The sequence below is a fragment of the Beta vulgaris genome, chromosome 4 (assembly GCF_026745355.1).
Source record: "Beta vulgaris subsp. vulgaris cultivar EL10 chromosome 4, EL10.2, whole genome shotgun sequence".
In the NCBI taxonomy this organism is placed as follows: Eukaryota; Viridiplantae; Streptophyta; class Magnoliopsida; order Caryophyllales; family Amaranthaceae; genus Beta; species Beta vulgaris.
In genome coordinates this window covers 64331566-64345820 of record NC_079205.1, presented here as the reverse complement: position 1 = coordinate 64345820, position 14255 = coordinate 64331566, and the positions used below count along the sequence as shown (strand labels likewise).

Sequence of the window (14255 nt, the reverse complement as noted above, 5' to 3'; positions counted from 1 at the left end):
TACCTGAACAATGTGTCATTGAATAAAACTGCACAGATGATGCTCTGAAGATACTCTTTTCATGAATTTATTGTTGTTGGTGAAACAATAAATTACGAGTGGCTTCGACCTTGAATTTATGAATTCAATACTACCTTCAATATTCTCCAACTGAGTTCATAATTAGTAAATCACAATTTTGTTTTAGCAATAATAGAAGTTAGGCCTGTTCTCTTCTGCATAAAACAGTTGAATTGAACTGCACTGAATTGAACTGAATTGAATAGTGATATGCATGTGAGAGTAAAAGTACTGTCAAGAGCTAAGTTGAACTGTATTGAACTGAACTGAAAATAAGATGGGGAAAACAAGTCCTTAATAATAAAAAGTCGATATAAGTTTACGTTGCATATTCATCAATGCATCATGCATCAGAGAAAGTATCCTTGCATAACAGTTATGGGGGCAGCAGTTGCCCATAACCATGGTAAAGATGTTATTACAACATAAATAAGTAAAGCGTAAAAAGTTGAACCAACGTCTGGCCAGGACGTTGGATCCATGGGTCCAACGTATGGCCAGAACGGTCGCCCCATGGACCCAACGTCTGGCCAGGACGTGAGGTCCATAGCGAACGTGTGGCCAGGACGTTGGGTCCATGGACCTCACTCTGCAAACGTTGGGCCCCAAAATTACAAAAATGTCCTGGTTATGGACAACTGCTGCCCCATACCTGTTATGTGTATATCAGCACTCTCATGCATCATGCATCATGCATGTAGTTTGGAAAAAAAAGTCTACGTAAACTCACCGTAATTATTGGAAGCAAGGGGCCAAAAATTTCTTCTGTCATGATTTCAGCATCAAGTGGAGGATCAACTAAGATAGTTGGCTCAATGAACCTGATGAACAAGTTAAATACGTTAACCCCTTCATTCGATATTATCTGACAATTTAACTTACTTTTCTCATCGGATATACTTCATTCGTTTTCCAAAACTTTTTCCTACTTTGACCAATTAATTTACTCTTACAAAAAAATTGCAAATAGAAACAATAAAAAAGAACTGAGAGAGTCGCTTAATTTTAGCTAGAGTGGTTGTTAGCTAGATAATGAATATTAATTTTAATATGTATCCCGATATTTTTGTAAGTTTTTGTATGACTGTAGTCATTACAATATATTAATTGGCAACAATTAGCTACTTCTAACTCATAAAATTATTTTTAGTCTAACTATATAATAGATTAATTATAGAAAAAATCAATCAGGGTTACTATATATATATCATAAAATTAGTATAATAGTATTTTCTTCTTCAAAATTTGTCTCTAAAAGAAACTTATTTAATTAAATAAAAAAACCTAAAAGCGAGCAAAATATTCTTGCCGTCCTCTCCTTTCCAAAAAAAAAATCCCTTGTTGTTATTACTTTATTTACTACTTCGCAGTTCGTACTTTGAAAACACTGCATCCACCACTAAAAGCACGATGATTTAATTTGTAGAAATTTTGAAAGAATTAACTTACAACTTATCCTCATGGATTGAACCACCGTGGACTATAATGTTTTGACTCGAGGATCATCAAGAAGTCCCTTCAATCGATTGAAATGATGTTATTGATTATTCTTGCAACACATTCTTCTGGATTTTCCCCAAAAGATTTCTTGATTCCATCCTTCAATAACTCAACCTGTTTATACCATTGGCAAAGTTTATAAATTATTGTTTACTTTTCAAAGATCAAACAAATAAGAACTGATTATTTTTTATATATAAATCATACCAAAGTTGAAGATAGCTTCTTTTCTACAAGGATATAATCCACCCCAATACATACTTGTCCACCGCATGTTCCAAATTTTCCTCCTATTAATCGTCTGAGGATAATCTTGTGAACCAAAAAAACAGGAGAAATGAGCCTTAAGCAACTCAAAAATCCAATAAAATTGGTATTAATCACAAGTAGTATTCAAGAATACTAAAATTGTCCTATATATATATAAGACGACACTTAAGTATGTGTTAATTTTCAGATTATATGAAAATGGGCCTGGGACACTAACAAGTGGATTTTCAATGGGTTTCAACAATATGAATTGCAATACCTTTCCATTTTAAAGACAATTATTATTATTTTTGGATATAAGGTTTCATAATACATTAACACGAAACAATTTCAAGTAAGAGTGAATCAGACCAACCTAAGAGGCAGGGTGGGACAAAGATAAGAGGCTATATTCTAGAATAGTTGGCTAACTCTCCGATGTTTAGGTGGGAGGCCAGGGGTCGAAGCTCACCTAACCTATTCTAGTAAGCATTTCCCCTTGTTTCGCTTTTTAAGACGAGCCTTCTTCTTACTTAAAAAATAAAAGGAGGCAAGAAGCAGTCACACACTAAATTGTACAACTATAATACAAGTACTTTAATTTGAGCTTCAAGTGGGTGGAAAAATTGGCAAACTTTTTCTTCCCGGAAAAAAGTTAGCTTAAATAAGCCAAGTTAATCAATCGGTAAGCTAAATCAAATTGGGTTAGTGGTTGGATTGAGCCATATGGATTCTATCTAGATCTCGACCTGAGCCACAACCTGGACCATGTGGCTTAAATCAAACCCGTCCAGTGATCACCTTTAGAATATTTTTTAATAAGACACTCATAATTAAGGGCACAACATTTATGTAAGTTTCTAAGCTTTAATTTATGAATAAACATATCAAATTTAAAAACTGACAAATCAATAAAAAGTTTACCTCTGTACGCCAAGATGTAGATAGTGAATCAACGATGCAGGGGGATTTTCCACCCAATTCCAAAACTACGGGTGTCAAATGCATTGATGCAGCCATCATAACTATTCGTCCCACTCGACTACTGCCTGTCGAAATGTACATTTATAGGTCAAGACTCAAGGCATTAGGACAATCATATCCCATATCTGATTGTCCATATATATCATGATATTTTTGTAATTTTTGTGACAAAAATTAATATAAAAAATTATAAATTATTAAAAAAATATTTTTATTTGAGGTTTGTTACTTGAAACCTAATTGATATTTTAGAAAACTCATAAAACTATATAAATAATATATTTTATTTGAGGTTTATTACTTGAAATATAATATACTTCCTCCGTTCTGTTTTAAATGAAACATTGGATGAAATGACACTATTCACTAATCAATTTTAACTCCAATTTATCGCTATTATATAAAGAAAAACATAGTCAAGTGGATCTTGTTAGATTCGTCTCGATGTATACTATCAAATCATAACTTTTTTATATTTTTTACGTTTACACAACTAAAGATATTAATGACTAAAGAAGCGCGTTGGGTTGCGTGAAAAAGCAAACGTTTCATTTAAAATGGAACGGAGGAAGTATCATATTTTTGACACCATTTTATCAGTTGACTAATATATCATATGATATATCTTCGCTATATCTTATCATATCAAATGAATGTTGTATGATATTACATTGAATTATATCAAGTTGCAAGTAAAATTACAAAAATTTTATAATATTAGACAAATTATCCAATATCGGATATAGAAGAATACCAAAGCGTGGATTATGGATTAGGGTGTACAATGCTCATTGTGCACCCAAAAAGAACATACAATTAATACAAAAGAACATGAACTTTTTTCAACAATTTTTCTACTTTAAAAAAGAACACACGGTTTAAAATTAAAGAACGTGTAAATCTATATTTATAAAAGAAAAAATGTTATAATGAAAAGAACATATAGTAAATGAACATCTACCCTTAAGGTAAAAGAACATATATCTTTTAAATTTAAATTTGAAAAAGAAATCTTTACTTGCAAAATTTAAGGAAACAAATAACAATAATTTTTTAAATTATAGACTCTAAAAATAATAAAACGACGTAGTTTAGAAAAGAGTGCACCATGCTCTACATGGACTTGGGTGCATGTACTTATTTGCGGAAGAATACTTTCTCCAAAGCATTGAGCATCGTCACTTTCGATTTGGTTAGACAGTTAGTAACATCTATCTCGCATTAATTCACCGACTCTTAATTATTATCCTAAAGGGAAAATATTAACTTACAGCCAGGTCACACAATTTTCTGTACGACATAAGGGTATGCACATGAGAATTGTTGGTGCGACAGTTAGAGAAAATGGGACATGCAAACGACAAATATCTAATTTCTTCGTTTATTATTAGTTGTTCACTTAAGTTATGGGCAATCATATACTTTCTCTATTTCGTTTTAAATGCAACAAATGAAATGGAGGAAGTATTTCATTTTGACTAAATTTAAAAAATATTTGTCTCAATTATATTGTCAAAACATCAAATTTCATATTTTTTTAGTCAATACATAGTTAAACTTAAACATGTAAAAAATTGCGAATTGTCAATCGTGAAAATCAAACTATAGAAATACTAATAGAGAGAGGGGGTAGCATCACTGTAGGGGTGCTTATCGAGCGAGCCGAGCCCGAATAGCACTGGGCTCGGCTCGAGCTCGTTATTTAATTTCCAGGCTCGGCTCGCTCGTGAGCTCGCCGAGCTTGGGAGAGCTGAGCTCGAGCTCGGCTCGTGATGGAAATTTGGGGCTCGAGCTCGGCTCGCGAGCTCGTTTAGGCTCGCCTGCGACTCGTTTAGGCTGCTCGCGAGCTGCTTAGGCTCGGCTCGCGACTCGTTTAGGCTCGACTAATGAGCTCGGCTTGGCTCGAAGTAGGTGAGCTTGTTCACTCACCCATCATATGCTTTTATAACTTGATTTCCCTCTTAGCATTGCTAAGATTTCAATGTGGGACTTCATGGTTTGTTAAAGAAAAACAAACTCACTATCCCCATTTCAATGTGGAACTTATGTTTTGTTTAAGATAAACAAACTCATTCTACATATGCTTATATAACTTGGAATCCCTCTTAGCATTGCTAAAATTTCAATGTGGGACTCCATGTTTTGTTAAGAAAAAAACTCATTATACCCTTGTTTTGTTTACATATGCTTTTATAACTTGGAATCCCTCTTAGCATTGTTAAAATTTCAATGTGGGACTCCATGTTTTGCTAAAGAAAAAATTATCAAATATTTTAAGGATTAAATAATCAACTATTTAAAATTATACTTCATTCCCTCTATGAAGAAAATAAAGTATAGTTTTTGTTTCCAACCAAGGAGATCAAAATTAAACTTTAAGTTGAAGTAAGGAATAGTAGCTATTTAATAAAGAAAATAAGGTTTCCTTGTTTTCTTAACCAATGTGGGACTTTAGTGCCTAGTGGAGTAGAGGTGAAGTTGATCACAAATTTAAAATATATAATTTGTAATCTAAATTAAAATTAAATTAGTATTAAATTTTTTTAATATAAAATATTTTTTTAATAGAATATTTTTTTAATATAAAATAATAAACGAGCTGCTCACGAGCTTTACGAGCGAGCTTTGCCTAGCTCGGCTCGGCTCGTTTAAGTCTCGAGCCGAGCCCGAGCTCGAGCCGAGCTTCAACGAGCCGAGCTTTGACCGAGCTTTGACCGAGCCGAGCCCGAGCTGCTCGCGAGCTTGTCAGGCTCATTATCACCCCTCTAGCATCCAACGAAAACTAACTTTAAACTGAAAACTGAAAATCGACCTTTTTGCTCATTTCGCAGATTTTTGCTCATTTTAAGAAACTTTTGCTCATTTTAGCAAACTTTCGCTTATTTTACGAAGTTTTTGCTCATTTTACAAACTTTTGTTCATTTTACAATTTTTTGTCCATTTTACAAATTTTTGTCCATTTTATGTTTTCTTGCTCATTTTAAGAACTTTTTGCTCATTTTATCGTTTTACTCATTTTCAAACATTTTTTGCTTATTTTATGTTGCAATTTTTAGTTTTCAGCATAAGAAGAGGTTTTTTGATGTTTGCCCATGGACTTACAATAATAATAACTAGGTTCTAAACTTAATTAATGTAATATTACTATGAAATTAATAATTTCCTTCCAGGGTTCACCAGTTCACCATACCCTTAAAGAAAATTTTCTTATGCCCCATTTAACCCCCTAAATTCTAAACAATCGCATCTTTGAGCTTAGCCTATCTCAGGGATATTTAAGCCTTGTTAATAACGATGATGAATAGTTCGTCTGTGATATTTGGTACGAACTTTTCATGACAATTCTCATAGTTTACAATTGAACTTCCAATGTTCCAGAATCCAGATACACATTTTTTCATCCTAAATTTCTTTTGTAATGGGAACTAGCAGCATTAACAGTCACGATTCACAAATCCGATGTATTATGGTTGTGCAGGGAGTTGCTCCACGGGTAAGAAGGCTTTAGATTCACCTACAATGGACGAGGAGCAAACAAAATTGCGGATAGTATAAGATGCAAAAGGGAAATCGGATGGCTTTAACACTTTGTGTATTTTGAACACCCCTCTCCCGGATTTTATTAAATTTTATGAATACGATAGACTAAATGCTTTAGCTACTTTATCGGATGTACTAAATGTTAACGTAATTTTATAGTATTGCTCCTTTGTTTCAAAAAAAAAAAAAGGGAACTAGCAACACTAAATAAATTATGAAATAAAACACATACTTGTCCCTGCGCAAGGGTATACGAGGAGGTGAGTTTAGCCCCCTTACAAGCTAGGAGGTTCCATCTTGAAACCAATTGGTGATAGGAGGAGTAACTCCCAATCTTATAAAGTGGTAATGTTGCCAGTAACAAGTACGTTAGATAAACAGATAGACAGACAGATAGATAGACAGATAGATGGATGGAGTAATTGAGTATATATATGTTAGGATATAAGAATGAACCTGTGAAGAAGATCTTGTCCCATTTATACTGCAACAGTTGATTACAAACATCGATTCCACCTTGAATGACCTTAACAGCTCTAGAATCGACGTAAGTTGGGATGGCTTCAGCAAGAAGTACAGAGGATACAGGGGATAATTCTGATGGTTTTATCACTGCTGTACACCCTGCTGCTATTGCACCTATCAGTGGCTCAATTGCTAAACCTTCATGCATCATTGAAAACAAAATGAAATATGTATCATTAACAAATCATGTTTAATTAGACTAATTTATGCCCATATTAGATTTATCACATAGATGTAATATTCACATGATTGTCATTGTTTATCTAGGCTTACCAAATGGGAAATTCCAAGATGCAATAATAAGAACAACACCAAGAGGCTCTGCAACCAAGTTTGCTGAAGTGCGATATGCAGCTAGTGGTAATTTAATCTGCAAAATTAGAGATTGATAAATCAAGACATGTTCATGTCAAGGTTGTTGATTTTTTGGTTTTGCAAAATTTTGTTCTATATACTTCCTCGTTTTTCATTTTAGTTGCAATACTTCTTTGTTAAATTCTTAAATGTAGCACGGTACACGATTAGTTGATTGTACGAAGTGAGTTACTTGGTTAGTACAGACGAAGTTACCGAAGTGTATGAGATTACCGACAAGTTAGCATAAAAAAGAAAAAGGAAAAACAAACAAAGTTACTAGTATTGATTAGGTCCGGGCTCGAATAAGAGAATTTTTCATTTATTAATATTGTACTAAATGATAACACTAAATATCACTTAGTTTAGTTGTTAAGACTTTAGTTTATAAACTTGAGGTAAGGGATGAAAGCCTATACTATGCAATTTCTAATTTTTTTAGTGTACATGGATTACATGGTGTAAAAAAACCCTTAAGGAGAGCGCCATAGTAGCTGGTAGCCACATAAAATCTTATTTGATTCGTCTCAATGTGTATTTTGAAAATATCTCATTTACATAATTTTTACAAAAATATAACTAAAGATATTACTTCCTCCGTAACCAAAAAAAACACAATATTTGCAGACATCCAATTTGTGTGAAAACCATATATCGATGAGTGTAAAAACCCAAATGTTGTAATTAAAAAAGAACGGAGGAGATACAAACAAAGTTACCTTTTTACCAGACATCCAATTTGTCAAGCTACCCAAGGCTACATTAATGTCCTTGATTAACGTTCCTACCTGCAATAAAATCATCTTTAGCTTTCACAAGTCACAACAGCAATTCAGAGTAACTATGGTGATCAGAATTCACAAGGCTGGTTCACTCACAGCCCACCTACTATCCGAAGATGGGGACCAAACTAATATAAGTTGATCTGATCTTTTTTAGTTCCTGCTGAGAACTACATCACCAGCACGGCAACACACTAGAGTGGCTTCGACAGTTCGACCGACAACCAGAGGGTCTATCTGTGACCCACAGATGATGCAGCCACCGGCCAGTCCGCTGGTTCGCGGTTTGGGTTAGTTGTTCCAATAGGAAATAGGCTTAGCTACCCGAAAATATGACCCATGATGTCTTAGTCTAGAGGTTAAGATTGAGGTGCTGTGAACGATAGATCACAGGTTCGAATCCCCCTCCCCTTCTTTGTACTTCGTAATACTGCGTTCGTGACTCATATGGATAAAAAAAGATAGCCGAAAAATATTTTTTTAAATGATAGTTTTTGTGCCTACTCAATAGTAGAAAAAGGTTCAGGTTAAACCAACCAACCCAACGGATCACCACTTTAGACCATCGAAAATATCAAATGCACAAAATTAATGTCTATAGTCCTATAAACATAACTTGTGATTAAATCACGTCTACATGACCGTCTTTATGAATCTTAGTTAGTTATCGAAAAGATGAACTCGGTTTTAGAACAAATTGTAAATATTACTTAAACCGCTAAATATTAACAGCTAACCTCTAACAGCTAACTAATCATCGAGTTATTATCTCTTAGTTACCTCATCTCTGAATGATTCAACTGGGTGCTTGCCAAGATCTAGCTTGAGGGCATCAAATATATCTTCTTCTCTCTCAATTAGAAAGTTGAGCAACCCTTTCAACTGTTGCTTTCTCCATGATTCTTCTCTAGTTTTCCCTGCCTTAAAATACATTCTCACTTCCTCTATCTCTCTTTCCATATTTTTCTTTTTGTGGCTTCTTGTTGATGTCTTTTTTATTTTGGAAAATGGCTCTATAAATACTACATACTACTAGAATTATTTCAGTTAACTACTTTACTAGTCTACTACAGTAAGATGCAATTAAGTATATAAATAAATATGTAGTCCCCCACTTAATAATATCATGGTATTTACGTGAAAACTAATCCAATGAGCTAGAAATGTGTAATTATATCAATTTCAGTTAAAACTTAGGGAATATCAATTAGGTGGTAGTTGTATATATATTGTCTTTGACATGTACTTAACTTGATGGTGATGAGAATCAAATCCACTTGATTTTCATATACCAGCAGTCTTGTGTGCATGAGTGCATCCTATGTCTTTTTCCCCACAACATTGTTGTGCCAATGTGCCCTAATATGTGAAGGCCAGTGACAAGAGGAGAGACAACTACGCATTAGTCGAGTAAAATTTTATCCTAAAATCACATGACAATCGGATGAGTAACTAACTCGTTTATATACTTGATGTCACCTTCTTGTTAATTAGTAAAATATTATTTTTTGTTTGATGATTCAGTTTAGATAAGTCAAATTCAATTGAATAACCATACTCTTATCAAAATGAATGACGTTAATATAAGTTCAATTAAGCACGCCTCAAGTATCTTTCGAAGTTGTCAACATAAATTGATAAGTGGGGTAATATGGATTATGTTTAGTCGACCCTATAGGTTGGTAAGTGATAAGTGGTAAGTCGTAACAGGTAACTCTTAAGAGAGATCAAGAGAAAGTATCTTCGTATCTGATTGATCAAATAGGTTGAACCTTAAGGTTACTCTATTATTATATATCCTTTAATTAATATCTAGTTGTATCTTAAGCTATAAATATTAAATGGAAAGGAAAGGTGGTTGGATATGAAAAGAGAATGATAAATGAAGGGACTAAGTTAGTTACGAAGAGCACTAAAGTACGTTGCCAAAGGAAGAAATTGCACCTTAATTATCAACATAAATATCCACAATGATCATGTGCCATGTCCCTGAAGAAAAAAAAAGCATGTACACAACGATTGTCATTTATTCTTCTAAGCTGTTCACTAATGTACTGTGCCGTGTGCAGCAACGTTGTTAGGAAGCAAGTCGAGCAACTATCAATGTCCTGACAGAATCAGAATCATAAGTGTAAGAAACAAATGGTCAGTTCCATTCACCTTAATTTCAATCTTTATCGAAAAAATAAGTTCAGATAAGTTAAGATAAAGTCTAATAAATTCATATAAGGTTAGATAAGTTAAGTTTAGTTAAGTACAGCAAAAATAAATTGAATAAAAAATGGCCGTTATTCTATTGTTTGGAAGAAATTACTTAAGATTTGACAAGAGACGAATATTATAGTGTTCGAGTAAGCAAAAAGATTAGGAAATTTAAAAGTAGTAGATTCATTGCACTTGTAGAAGATCAAGAGTGGTTTAAAATTTTTCCCGCACAAGGACCAATATTTTCTTCTTATCTTAAGAAGTTGTTCATTTTTATTAGAATAATATTATTATACTAGAAATTATTTAAAATAGAACTTATGACACCAAATTACTCAAAGATCGGGTTGGAAAATCATGCTCAAACCCTGATTTTCTGAGTTGGCTTGGACTTAATCAGTTGTACTTACTATAACTTGACTCATTTCTAAAAGGATAAAAAGATGTCCATTTGGAAGTGAAACGAGCAAAAAGAAATGATCATGTGGCATTGTAATGAGCACAAGATATCAAAATGCTTTATTGGAAGTAAAGTGAACATAAAACCTAAACTTTTTTTGACATCGAGAAAACAAAAGAATCGAAACAACAAATAAAACTATTAAGGGCTCGAATGGAATCACGGTAAGTTTTCAGTTTTTGGTTTTATGAACATGATATATATGGGAGATAATAAACTTAAAATTAGTCATACTTATACCGAACATGTCAATTTTGAACACTAACAACTAAAAACCGGAAACTACTTTTTCTAGTTTCCATATTTTTGTTTTTGGTTTTAAAAAAAATTAAAAGTTAGAAACAAAAAAACGATAACGAATAGCCCTAAGAGAAGAGATTCAAGCTTTTCAAAAATAGTTGGCGAGGTCGTGAGCCTTCTAAATCCCTAAACTCACACGACTCAAGGAAATACTAGATACAAGTCATACAACTATAGTTAAATCAACTACTCTTTTACCTTAAGTATAGATGTTCATTTACTATATGTTCTTTTCATTATAACCTTTTCTCTTAATAAATATAAATTTACACATTCTTTATTTAAAGTCGTATGTTATTTTTTAAAAGTAGAAAAGTTGTTAAAAAAGATCTGTGTTCTTTTATATAAATGGTATGTTCTTTTTGAGTGCATACACCCTAGTGTATAATCTACGCATTGTATTGTGCACCCTAGTGTATAATCCACGCATTATAAATTAACAGCATCAATAAATTGGAAAAATCCTTTCTAAAAAAAAATTTGGAAAAACGTACGGATAACGGGTAGTTATCCGTCATTTTTAATGTTACTTTGTGAAAAATTAGATAAGTCATACAATAGACTGCCAAGCTGGCAATCTGCCATATGACGAAAAGTTGGTTTGATATTTTGCCATTTACATTCCCTCATTTATTGGCAAGTTACCCCAGCCATGCAAGAGCTAAAATCTGAATAGTATTCAATATTAATAACACGTTTTCCAGCAAGCAAAATTACATTTTATCAAGATTTCAAGCAAGAGCAGCTAAACCAACTAACATAGAGATAATCATAGGCCGGACCGAACTTTGGCAAAAAAAAATGGCTCATTTTAAAGCCTCGAGTGGAAAATATCGCGCCAAAATCCGTTAATTCGGGTCGGCTCATGTGGGCTTTTCGAGACATTGGGTTCGTACCTAAAATTAGCCTAATTTTTCATAATTAATAGGTCACTCGTGGCCTTTTTTTGTCCAAAAAATCGAACGGCCCCAACCACGAGCCAAAAAATTGTGCCAAAAACCCGACCATTTTCGGGTCGAGCTCGTAGGACGGTGCCCATGTTGATCACCTATTCTTTAACATCATCAGCTTTATGCCCAATTTTAAAAATCAAGGTTGGCCTAATTACTTAGACTTCGTCCTTCCATTTATGTTAGCTGTGACAAAGACTCGATTATTACTGAAAAGTGAGATCTCCAATTTTTTCTAAAAGCATAGCACATGATCTTGTGTATTGGTAGGGTTTAATTAGCCTCTAACCACCCTCTTTATAGAGCAATTGAATATTTGTGCTGATTAATTAGCTGACAAGAAGACAAACATTTAGAGATGATGAGTCGGGACAGTTGGAAGATTATGAATCAAGACGTCTAGTAATAAATAGCGGTTAAGGCGATAATTCTAATAAATTCAATTTTTTATCATATAAATTTGCTGAAAAAGTTTCACATCAATGCACATGATGATGAAAATTCGATCCTAGGATTGGCAATAAGATGAGACAACTCGCGAGCTACTCGATATCGACTCGGTTAAAATTCAGTCAAAGCTCGACTCGAGATGTTGGTGAGTCGAGTTGAGTAACTCGATACTCGACTCGAAAACTCGTGAGAAATTCGAATACCTAATTATCAATAGCAAAATACCTAAATTCAACATTTTTCTACCTTATTGTTGCTTGTAACATGAGACACTTGCAAGATACTCGAAATCTACTCGGTCAAAACTCGACTCGGTCAATGCTTGGTCAAAACTCGACTTGAGTAAGCTCGACTCAACTCAAACTCGACTCGACTCGACTCGAAATGCTAACCAGTCGAGTCGAGCTAGCTCAAACTCGAACTCGACTTGCATCATTGCAATTGCCACTCCTATTTGATCCTACCTTCAGATATAAGTTTACACCGTCACACATATATGATGAAGGAGAATGTAATAAGGGAAAAAATCAAGAATGTGAAAGGAGTAAAATCAATTCAGTGTAGAATAATAATTGTGCCAAACATGCAATATTTATCATACACATGGCTCACGGTACACCCAAGCCTCAAGGGCTTTTTTTTGCTCATTTAAGATCTCCAAATGAGCAAAATTCGCACAATAAGAATAACTTTAAATAAGCAAATAAGTAAATTCACGGATGTATAATGAATGCTCTCAAACATGTATTTTGTGAGTGGTAATGCATGACTTTGTCTTCACAAAATTACCTTAATAGTATTAATTATTGTGAGTGGTAGACAAAGTTTTTTCCCAAATGGAGTAGTACTCTCTAATAACAGAGAAAATTGCTATCGGTAAGTACTTGGTACTTTTTAATAATAATGTTTCTTCACTCTCCAAGTCACATTCAATTCACCATTACTTGAGGTACTAGTCTTTGATTTCATGGAGGTACTAGATAGATTGTTAGTTGCAAGATATTGATTATAAATGAATAGGATCGATTTGATTAAAATTAATCATACAAAAATCGAATTTTTAAAGTTATAGCATTGTAACCTGTACCGTGTTTTAACTGAAATTGAGATTTCGAGATTGAGTTGAAACACACCGTATAAGCGGATAATTCTTTCGTTAATTGCTTGGCAAATCAATGTCTTAGCAGGGAGGATGATTTTATAGCATGGCTTTAGTCTCAATCTCTCATCTGAGCATATGTTTAACTCCTTCGCTTCATTTTGGTTAGTAGTGTAATGCGATTAATTGCCTTGTGACATATATTGTTTTCCTCATGTGGATAATAAAGGTGCAAATTAGTAGGTGGACACGTCCGTATGGTGATCGAGGAAGATGCGCACGATGAACATTAAGCACTAGGTTATGAACATAAAAACCAATATCAATGAACATATACTAACATAGATGTACATATGTTCATTTGACTTATTAGCCATGTACATGGGTTCTTGACTTGTTATTCATGTACATTTGGCTAATTGTACATTCTTGTTAGTTATGACTCATGTACATGTTCGCACATTCCTCAACATACAGATGTGTGCATCATTTACGGATTGTAATAAAGGTCCTTGACTCCTTGGACTTCACAGCAGCCTTGCTTCAGTTAGCCGATGAACCAAGGGAAAGCATGGAGTTGATTGTGGGCACTCTTACGAGACCACCTTGAAACCTTGGCATGGATGGATCTTAGCAACTGCTTACAAAGTAAATTCCTAATCCTCTTAGTAAAAAAGTTATTTTAAGAGACTTGACATTTTACATCAAAATCATTTATTTTAGGTCTTGCTTTTACATTTTACATCTCTATATACTGAAACAACAACTTAAAATGATTTGAAATTTTGAATCGCAGA

General features: G+C 33.7%; 1 pseudogene; it reads right to left on the bottom strand.

The window, feature by feature from the left end:
• Window positions 1-15: 15 nt before the first annotated feature.
• LOC125497117 (aldehyde dehydrogenase family 3 member F1-like) lies at window positions 16-8975 on the bottom strand (annotated as a pseudogene).
• Window positions 8976-14255: the final 5280 nt, after the last annotated feature.